Genomic DNA, 11,390 nt, shown 5'->3' with positions numbered 1-11,390 from the left:
AGTTTTCACCCACAGAGGATAAATACGATTTTTGAAAAGAACCCAAAGTGATTCAGGATAAAAATGAATCATCTAAAAAGATATTTTTACTTCTGGCTTCCACCTAGAATGTAGAAAGCTGAAAAGAGTGTCCCTCCTGACTTAACAAGAAGAGAAAGCCAGTGAATCTACCTAAGCATAACCTCTCTTGAGCCCAGCACACAGGACAACACAGTCAGCATGAAGTTTAAGGAAAGACGGGCTCCTCTGAAGGTGGACAGGGCCTGAGCACTGGCTCACCTGTGAGCAAAGGAGGAAGACAGGGCCACCACTCAAGTCAGTTAGAAGCTTCCAGCCAAAATGTTTGAAGAATCACAGAGGCCGAGTGTGGGCTGGTGTGAGACCACAGAGCTCCTGGGAGTGAGCTGCCGACATGAGGCAGCTCCCACCACTCAGCGCCTCTTCTCCACGGACCTCCACCGGGCACTCACGGAAGATCTGGGGCAGGTGGGAGACCAGAGAAAACCAGCCCCTGTGGTTGGAAGAGGGGTGTGGGCATAGCTCTGTGAAAGGCATTAAGCCACTGGGGGGAAGTCAGCACCCTGTGGCCCCTAGGACACAGGCAAAGGAAGACACACTGCAAGGAGGAAAAGAAGAGGGCAAAGTCCCTACTCCGAAAGCAGGGGAGGGTCCTGGGCCCACACCATTAGGTCTAACAGATTGGAAGAAAGTCCAGGTCACTGAGACAACCCCACTCCCAAGACAGAGAGACCAGTGCCTGCCCAAGGCTGGGCTGAAACAGAACAGCAGAGAACCCACTGCCACCCCTCCATACCCACCACCAGGCTGGCAAGCACCCCGCTACAAGCACCAGGTAATAAGCACCAGGCAACAAGCACCAAGTAACAAGCACCAGGTAACAAGCACCAGGCTATAAGCACCAGGCAATAAGCACCAGATAACAAGCACCAAGTAACAAGCACCAGGTAACAAGCACCAAGCAATAGGCACCAGGCTACAAGCACCAGGCAACAAGCACCAGGCTACAAGCACCAGGTAACAAGTAACAACGCTGGCCCTGAGGTAGGGGGCGAGAATGAGCAGAGAACTCCCTGCGTGGTGCAGGTACACAGGAACTGAGGGTAGAGAAGGATCATGGAGAAAAATCCATCTGGCATCCCAGGCCCCTCCCTTAGCACATGGTGATGCTAATCAATGGAACAAGTAGAAAGAAACTGAGTCGAGACTTAGCCAACCCACACAACACTGTCGACCATCTTGACCTAATTGGATTTACACAACATTCCAAACAATGACATCAGAATGCACATCCTTTACAAGTGCACGTGGAATAGTCGCCAAGATCACCGATAAAACAGACTTCAACTGGTTTAAGCTAATTGAAATCGTAGAAAGTATGATCTCATACCACAATAGAACTTTACTAGGAATAGATAACAGAAAGATATCTGGAGAATCCCCAAATATCTGAACATTGTGGACCACGCTTCCAAGTAAGCCACAAGTCCAAGAAGTCACGTGGGAATTAGAAAATATTTTGAACAGAATTAAAAAGAAAACAAAACATATCAAATTTGTGGGATGCACCTAAAGCAGCACTAACAGAAAATTATAGCAGAAAGTGATCATATTAGAAAATGAGAAAGGTCTCATTTGGAGGGAAATGGATATCTTAACAATCTTGACCATCCCAGTACATTTCCTTGTCTTTAATGTTTTGTAACTTTTAGAATAGAGATCTTTCATGTCTTCCACCATAAAGTTTTGAGTTTCCAAAGAAAGAAGTGACATCTGAGCATAAAGTAGAGCTTTTAGTTTTATTAGGGGTAGATTCCAAATCAAATAAAGAGTTTTACTCATTTTATCAACAAGTGTTTAAATAACCACTAAGAGGGGAAGTGGGGGTGGGAATACTGTTAGTTGCTACTTTCCCAGGAGGCAGATCTGATTATGAGCTCCTCAAAGGTAAAAGAATGTCTCCTTGGCTGGATTTGAACAACCCTTCACAGATATTCCTGCCCCAGTGGGACGCTCATAAACGCATTTTAAGACGCATTATATCTCTTAGCCCAATTCTAAGTGTCCTTCAAGACTCAGCTCAAGTGGCACCTTGTCTAAGAATCTCTCCGATGACAACCTGCGCACACGCGTTCCCTCGCTCACAGAAAGAACCGTCTGAAGGAAGGCATGTGAGGCTGGCATGGCCGCTCCACACAGCCATCCATTCTCTTCTTTCTGCTCTGACATCCTCACTGCATGGCTTCACCCTCAAGGTCACCACCTGATTCCACATGGCAGCAGGCAAGGCCACTTCTGTCCACACTGCAGACACCAGCAGGGGCCTCGGTCCCACAGGTGGCTCTCCCTTTACGCAGTTTTTCCAGACGTCCCACCAGAACTTCCATTTCCATCCCCTTGGCCAGAAGCTAATACAGGACCACACCCTGGTAAAGAGGCCTGAGAGGTACAGTCTTTATCCTGGTAACAAAGTTCCCCGCGAAGAGTCAGGATTCTATGACTACTGAAGGAGAAAATGGATATGGACAGGCAACTGGCAGTTCCTGCCAACCGGACTTAACACTCCATAACTGCCTGGTTGTCTGTTCCTGTTGAAAGAATGCGTTTCCCGAGTGCCTGGCATACAGTAGGCATATGAAAGGATTTTTAATTTTCATATTCAAGTTTATCACATACACCTGAGTGCACTAACCAATCGTAAATGTACATTGATATACATTTCAATTTTTGCATATGAATACACCCATGTAACCCTCACCCAGGTCAAGATGTACATTGCCTCTACCTGCTCCAGAAGGTTCCTTCCTGCCCCTTACCAGTCCACTCCTCCCTAGGTAACCACTATTCTGACTTTCCTCACCTCAATTCGTTTTGCCTGTTCTTGAACCTCATGTAAAGGAAGCATATGGCACTCAACACTTTAACCAACTAACCATTTCTAGGAACTGCAACCATCCAACCCAGGTTTTCTGGGTTGCTCTTCATTTCAAATAGTCTGTTGTAATAAAAGCATTCTCACTTCCTAGAATATTGGGTTCCTAACTGGCATGCCCGGATGCTGTCCCCAGGTGTTATATAGTCCATTCCCTGTGGCCTGCGATGCTTTCCATCCAGCTCTCTCATCTGTCTCCCTTTGAAGCCACCTCCATCGAGGCCTCCTGCCGCCGTTCCAGGTGTGCCAGGGCACTTACCATCCCCAACTGTGATAGGGACAGTGATGACAGCGGCACATAAACAGAAGTCGGCAACGGAGACAGGCAAACTCGAGGCCAGCCATCTGGAGCCCCTGCCGCTGGCCCGGTGTGATGCTGCGCGCGGTCCAAGCCGCCCAGCTGGAGGATTCTCTGCCTCCACCACCCCCACCATTGGCAAGGAAGCATCCTGCTCGCTGGCAGTCAGCTTGCTCTCTATTGGTCAGAAACAGAAACCCGGGCCCACATTTGTTCACCAGGCCCAGCAGGACACGGAGAAAGCTTGGCAGACACACGAGCAGCGGACAAAAGGCTGTCGGAGCTGGGTTTGATGGGAAGGCAGCGCTGTTCCCTCGCTTTGGAAAATGACCCCATTCTTCCTGGAAGCCACCGCAGAAAGTTTGTGGTGCCATGTGTCAGCCTCTGACTAAAACCCGGAAGTTGACTGGGATGAGGGAGAGGAAGGGGAGAAGCAGGAGGGTCAGGGGACAGAGGGGATGCGCCACAGCGAGGATGCAATCATTCGTGTTAAGGTAGGGAATGGGACGTGTGGGAGTGTTGGCATTGCCACCAGGGTGCCATCTTCCCTTCAGCTCGGGGTTACCCTCATGGCCCCACACGCCCCCAGAGGACAAATCTCAACCCCTGGCCTCCAGGACTGGAGGTCCTGGGTGATTATTGAGAGGCAGCTCGAGCCATGACCAGGGTGGAATGGGAAATGCCAGACTAGACCTTCTACTCCAGCTGCTTCTGCTGGCCTGGTCCTAGGCTCCCTCCCATCCCTCCTCCCTCCCTTAGGGTCCTCTAGGACCACAACTCAATTCAGTTTTGTGGACTCAGGCTGGGTGACCTCCCCTGGAGCCATCCCCAACGTAGATGAGCTAGGCCATTTTCAGGGGCCAAACTACTCAACCGCTAGCTTCCCCTTTGTATCCTCGAGGGGCAGCACATGAATGCTGAAAATGGAGCCAGACCAGAATAACACAAAGGTCTAACTGGGGAAATGGGGCGATTCACCCGTGTCTCAGAGGCGACTCACCCTGCTGAAGTCCCCTAGGGTGATTCTCTGCACTTCTAAGACCATCACAGTCTTAGATGTCTCAGATCAGAGGTTCTCCAGCCTGGCCTCATATTAGAACCTCCTGGGGAGCTTTTAAAACATACTGAGTTCTGGCTGGGGTCGCTCAGTTGGCTGGGCATCGTCCAGTGCACCGCAAGGTCACCAGTTAGATTCCCGGTCAGGATACATGCCTGGGGTTGCAGGCTGGATTCCCGCAGTAGGAGGCCCACAGGAGGCAGCTAATCGATGTTTTGCTCTCACAAGGATGTTTCTCTCTCTTTCTCTCTCCATCTCCCTTCTTCTCTCTCTAAAAATCGATATTTTTAAAGATAAAAATATCTTTAAAAAATAAAAATAAAAAACATTGACGCCTCAGCTCTGCCCCCAGATACTCTGATTGAACTGGTCTGCCACGGATCCCGGACATGAATATGTTTACAAAGCAGCCCCAATGCTTCCTGTGCATAACCAGGCTTGAGGCCACGGATCTAGTCCCTCCTGTCCCAGCTCCATGACCTTATTCACGAGGAGACAGAACCAGAGACAATGGCTGGGACTTGCCCAAGGTCACAGAGCCCAGTAGTCATCAATCCACCTGGGAGCCTTAGCCCCTTGGTTCCTGTTCAGAACTCCCCCTTCCGCCGCACGGCTGTAAATGCCAGCGACAACGCTCTTCCCAAGCGTAGCCTCTGACAGAGATGGGATGGGAGTGGGACCGAGGGTGCTGGACGTCTGGAGCGAGGAGGATGGAGGTGGCCAGAGGGGACCAGCCACGGTCAAGTTAGCCTCACTTCACAAGAGGAAAAGGCGGTGCGGATGGACAACCATGTGAGCTCTTCGCACAGCCTCTCCCAGGGCAAGAAGAGAGTCGTGCAGTCCTAAGATTGCACTCCATGGTCCCTGTCACAGCCTCCACTGTTACCAGCTTTGTATCAGCATGAGCTTTCCGCAGTCCCCAAACCTAGCTAGGGTTCCCAGCGCTGGCCTGCTCCTTTCACCGGCCCAGGGAAAATCGCAGACGGCACAAATCCCGCCACCCCCGGGGACAGCCGGGCTGAAAGGGCCCTGTGTCTTAGAGGCTGCACATAATACCCAATTATCCCCTGGCCTCCCCAGGGAGAGAATGGAGAGGTGAGGGCTTTCAAAAGCCAGCGGCCCTCAAGGCTCCATTATGGGAACACTCACACAGCTGCCTTTCTCCACACACCACAGAAGGTCATGGGGACACGGGGCAACAGAAGCGGCTCTCTGGGGCTTGGAGAGCGGCCTCTCTCCCTGTCCTGGCCCAGCCGGAGAGCCCCAACTTCCATTCTTAGCAATGGAAACCAAGATGGAGGACATGGTTGCAGAAATTCAGCATCACACGGGAGGCACCTTCTCTGAATAGCAGTTTCTGGTGGTTTATTATTAGGGGATGTGGCAGAACATGCCGGTAATCTACCAAATACCCACCTATTCATCCCTCCTTCCCTTCCAGGAACACTTAGCAGCCGCGGATCTTCTTGGTGTTCTGCCACAGTATTGCCTTTTCCAAAACGTCATGTCGTTGGAATCACACATACATTTCAGCTTGGCTTCTTTCACGCAGCAATACGTATTCACGGTTCTGCCATATCCATTCATGATTGACAGCTCAGTTCTTTTCAGCACTGGATAACGTTCCACTGTCCGGATGTACCACCATGTTTTTACCTATTCACCAACTAAAGGACATGTTGGTGACTTCCAAGTTTTGGCAACTATGAATAAAGCTGCTACAAACATCCATGTATAGGCTTTTGTGTGGACGTAAGTTTTCAATTCCTTTGGGTAAATAACAGAGAATATGTTTGCTGGGTCATGTGGTAAGAAAATGTTTAGTTTTGTAAGAAATTGCCACACTGAGTTCCAAAGTGTCTGTACCAACTTTTCGTACAATGTGAGAGAAAATCCCTGTTGCTTTTTAAGCCCCTGTAACTGGGTCTCTGCAGCCGATTCGGTTCCTAAATGGTATGGGGGGGATGTGCCTACTGAGTGCTGATCACCTGGACAGACATCTCCCGACACATAACTCGTCATCGTAACCAAAAAGCCAGAAGTGACTGCTCCTCTAGGTATGTGTCCTCTTCCGTAGTGTTTCTTCTTCTTCAGGAGAAGGCCAGGAGAGCCTGCCAAATGCATAACAAACCCATGCTCTCTCCTAGTCTAGCTCTCTATTTGCGTTAGTAACACAAGAATATATTTCTCTTTGGCTCAGCTTCTTGTTTTTGTGTTGTTAAAGAGTGTTCAAGCAATTCCTTCTTCTGGTAGGTGCTTACAAACCATTCGTTTAATAATCTGTTCTTTTGGCATTTCTCTGGCCCCTCATAATTTTCACCAAGATTAAGACGAGTTGTGCCTGGCCAGTGTGGCTCAGTGCTTGAGCATCGGCCTATGAACCAGGAGGTCATGCTTGGATTCCCAGTCAGGGCACATGCCTGAGTTCTGGGCTCAATCTCCAGTACGGGTTTTGCAGGAGGCAGCCGATCGATGATTCTCTCTCATCATTGATATTTCTCTCTCTCTCTCTCTCTCTCCTCTGAAACCAATAAAAAGATATATTTTTTTAAAAAAAGAATAGTGGTAACTCATGGACACAGACAATAATGTGGTGAAGGTCTGGGGGCCGGATGTGGGGTGAAGGGGTCAATGGGAAAAATAAGGGGATCTGTAATACTTTCAACAATAAAGATAAATTTTTAAAAAGAATAGTCGTTTGATAGTTGGGTCTACTAATCTTTTTGTAGTTAGTTGGAATTCTCAAATGCTGAAGTGAGCAAATATTCCCCACTATCATTATCCTGTAATCAAAATCATTTTAGCAACTTGATTTGGCTTCGTGCTGTGCAATGGATGTGTTCTGGGGGAGCTATATATACATCACATTGTTATAAATTAATTCCTATTTTAAATGAATGGGGAAAGCTCATCACAGAAGAGAATAATTCAGCAAATCCTTCTACAAAGCAGTCATTCCATTATATGAATAATCACCACCAAATTTAGTTCTCTATGAAGATAAAATGTTCAATATTGGGGTGCTTTTTTTTTTACATATGGAGATTGAAGGCGAACATTTGGCTATATTCAATTCCTCTTTTCTTCTTTAACATCATCATCAATGTCTTCATTGTTGTCTGTTGTCATTGCCAGAAAAGGCACTAAATTTTAGAAACATAAGAAAAGAACTGCAGTACTAAAGCTGTCCTGTCCATTCATAAGCAGGTCTCATTCTGTGTTGAGGAATCCTGAAGCCTTCTTCAGTGGCATATAATGATTAGTTGATGATATGACTTTGGGTAAATCTCCAATTATCTAAACTCTCTGGACCTCAGTTTCGTCATCTGTAAAATGGGAATGATAGAGTTCGTGTGAGAAATGAGATAACTAACATAGAGTATTGTGATGGTTAATTTTATGTGTCAACTGGCCTAGAGTTGCTCAGGTAGCAGCATTGAAATTGGTAGACCCCGTAAATCAGATGCCTCACCAATGTGTGTGTGTGTGTGTTGGGGGGCAGGGGTGGTGTCATCCAATCTGCTGACATCTCTCCTAGAACAAAGAGGCAGAGGAAGGGCGAATTCCATCTCTCTGCTAGAGCTGAGACATTCATTTCATCCTTCTCTTGGACATTGCTGCTCTTGGTTCTCAAGCCTCAGACTGGGACTGAATTACACCACTGGATTTCCTGGGTGTCCAGTTTTTGGACTGTAGATCCTGGAATTCCCTGGCCTCCATAATTGTGAGAGCCAATTCCTATAATAAATCAATAAGTCTCTCTCTCTCTCTCTCTCTCTCTCTCTCTCTCTCTCTCTCTCTCTCTCTCTCTCTGTTTCTGTTTCTTTGGAGAACCCTAATACAAGTGCCTACCACATGCTATTCAATAAATGTTTGCTATTAGAATTTATAATTGCTATTACAAATAAGTTATGACCACCTCACACCCAATAAGGATGATAACTATAAAAACACACACACACACACAACAGAAAATAACAAATGTTGGCAAGACTGTGGGAAAATTGTGACCATTGTGCACTGTTGGTGGTAAAGTAAAATGGGGGAGCCACTGTGGAACAGTATGGTAGTTCCTCAAAAACTAAAAATAGAAGATTATATGACCCAGCATTCTACTTCTGGGTATAGAATTAAAAGAATGGAAAGCAGGAGCTCAAGGAGGTATTTGTACACTCATGTTCATAGCAGCATTATTCACAATAGCCAAAAGGTGGAAGCACCCCAAGTGTCCATTGATGGATGAATAGATAAACAAAATATAGTAGATACATGCCATGGAATATTATTCAGCCTTTAAAAAGAAGGAAATTCTGACAAGAGGCTATATCATAAGTGAACCCTGAGGACACTACGCTAGGTGAAATAAGCTAGTCACATTCAGGACAAATACTGTACAGTTCCACTACATGAAGCCCCTAGAGTAGTTAGATTCATGAGACAAAAAAATAGAATGGTGATTGCCACGGGCTGCAGGGATAAGGGAATAGTGAGTTGTTGTTTAACGGATATAGTTTCAGTTTTGCAAAATGAAGAGGTCTGTGAATGGATGGTGGTGATGGCAGCACAACAATGTGAATAAATTCTGTGCTGCTGAATTGTACACTTAAACATAGTTAAGATGGTAATTTATGTTACGTGTATTTTACCACAATTTTATTAAAAATTTGGGAAAAAAACAACCTATAATTCTGTTATCTGCAAGAGGACGAGACCTCAGTTCTTCTTGAAGGAAAGATTTCAGTCAAGAGACAAAATGCAGCAAAGCAAGCAAGAACTTATTGGCTGCAGCAAAAGCACACACAGGACTGAAAGAAGGAAGGGCCCGGAAGCAGCAGCAGGAGAGCCTGGGCTGGGCTGGGCTGCTTTTGCTCACCGGGAAGTCAGAGAAAAGGGGGCCTTGTGAAGGTTCAGGGGGTTAGCCGGGAACGAGCTGCTGCTGCCCAATGCTCCCCTGGTTGCAAGTCTCATGAGGTCCCTTGGGGCTAGGAGGTGCATGCCTGTGGAGGAAGAACAGGGGGACAGGAATGGCATGGGCATGCTCCCCAGAGCGCACACTGGGTCTTTCACCCGGAAGGGTTTTGTTTTTTTTTTTAAAAATACGTTTTTATTGATATTTTTCTAGAGAGAGAGGAAGGAAGAGAGAGAAAGAGAGAAGCATCGATGAGAAAGAAACATCAATATTGCTAGGCTGCCTCCTGCACACCCCCTATTGGGGATGGAGCCTGTAACCCAGGCCTGTGCCAACTGGGAATCAAACCATGACCTCTTAGTTCATAGGTCAACACTCAACCCACTGAGCCACATCATGGGGCCAGAAGGTTTTTATCTCTCTCTTGCAGGAAGAGAATCTTAAAGGAGGTCTCAGGGGAGGTCTCAATAGACTGTCCATCAGCTTTCCAGGTGTGCTCTTTCAGGATCGTGGTCTTCGCTGATGGTTCTGAAGCAAGGCAGGGGGTCACTGGTCATTGTAGCTGGTCCTGAGGCAGCCATGGTGTCACGTGTCTGGTTGTGCTGCTTTTCTGGGCCTTGAGCTGAAATACAACTGAGGTCTAGATGTTATCTTTAGGGAGGAGAAGGCAGGGGGTCCAAACCACATGACCAGCCATATGCTAGGGAAGGAAAGGTTACCCTGGGGCGAGGTCCTTGTTTTCCCAGTTTTGCACCTTGCTTTCTGCCCTGGTGATCTGTACCTGGCACATCGGCCTTGCTTGCTCATGTCTGTCTAACTGCTCATTACTATTCTATGACTGGAGGTTTTCTGTACCTAGGAAATGGGAACACACCAGGCGGAAGGAGATTGTAGGGAACAGAGGAGTGACAACCTAGGATGTGCTTTGGTGGAAATGAGCATCTGCCAGAGCTCACAGGTGGACCGCTCAGGGCGTGCTCGCATTTCACAGTATCCCTGGAGCTAACCCCGCCGCCCAGTGGCTCCACAAAGCTCAGCATACCTGTAGGTGAAGACCTGTGTCCAGATAACTGCCGCTTCCAGAGCTAGGCCCTGCCCAAGAAGCTGGTATTCAAAAATTACAGCTCAATTGAGAGCAGAAGAGGAGTTCACTGGTGTTGGCCTAGTAATTAAATTACAAGGTGATTATTAGTCTGCTCAGGCAAAAAGATTGCATCTGAGTACTTTAAGTAGTCTAGGACTAAAACTCCTCTCAGGGGAAAAAAGAAAAAAAAAAACAACACAAACCTGTAACTAAATTAATGCCATTTTTTATAGATGCCCTCTAGTGACCATAAGGTTGTCATGGCAACATGCCCTCTGAAAGGGTGTTTGATAAGGCCTGAAAGAAAGTATGTATAGCAGAGAGAATTGTACCTCTTATCTCTGTATCAGACCAAATTTGTTTTTGTTTGTTTGTTTTTAATCCTCACCCAAGGATATGCTTAGAGAGAGAAACATTGAACGGCTGCCCTCCATACACTTCCTGACCTGGGATCAAACCTGAAACCCAGGCTTGTGCCTGGACCAGGAATGGAGCTGGAATCTTTCTGTGCAGAGGATGATGCTCAACTAACTGAGCCGCTCCAGCTGGGCCAAATTTGTTTTCCAAGGTGGGGGACCGGTGACCTGTCACGGGCCTGCTTCCTTTCTTCTGTGGCCCTTCTGGGGTTCTAGTGTAGCCAGCCGCCCCTGCTGCCTACCTGGAAGGAGAACAGCAGCCCAGCATCTCTCCACATTGCTACCTTCCCCGGGGATGGTCTCCCATTCAACTCCAGCCAAATCGTATCTTACCTTATTTTCTAAAAAAAAACAAAACACCCCAAAACGCCTCTGCCACCTCCTCCAAGCAGGCTTCCCTGATGAACTGGCAGCTAAATGGTCTCCAAACCAGAGTCAATTTAGTCACTTAACGCTGCACAGTGCAGAATCTACAGAAATTCACCCAAAAAATACAGCAGAGCCCCTATTTTGGTTAAGATAGCACAAATTGAATTCAGAAGCTTCTTATATACTTTATTCAAGTACCAAATTTGATCAAAGAACCAAACTTGATCAAAGTAAGTCATTGGTGTGAACATATGAATACATCTGACACCTTCCAGAAAAGTTGCTAGCAATGCAAGATTCTGTCAGA

The sequence above is a fragment of the Myotis myotis genome, unplaced genomic scaffold, assembly GCF_014108235.1.
Source record: "Myotis myotis isolate mMyoMyo1 unplaced genomic scaffold, mMyoMyo1.p scaffold_m19_p_9, whole genome shotgun sequence".
Lineage (NCBI taxonomy): Eukaryota > Metazoa > Chordata > Mammalia > Chiroptera > Vespertilionidae > Myotis > Myotis myotis.
The sequence above is the reverse complement of the archived record's forward strand: the minus strand, read 5'-3'. Positions refer to the sequence as shown.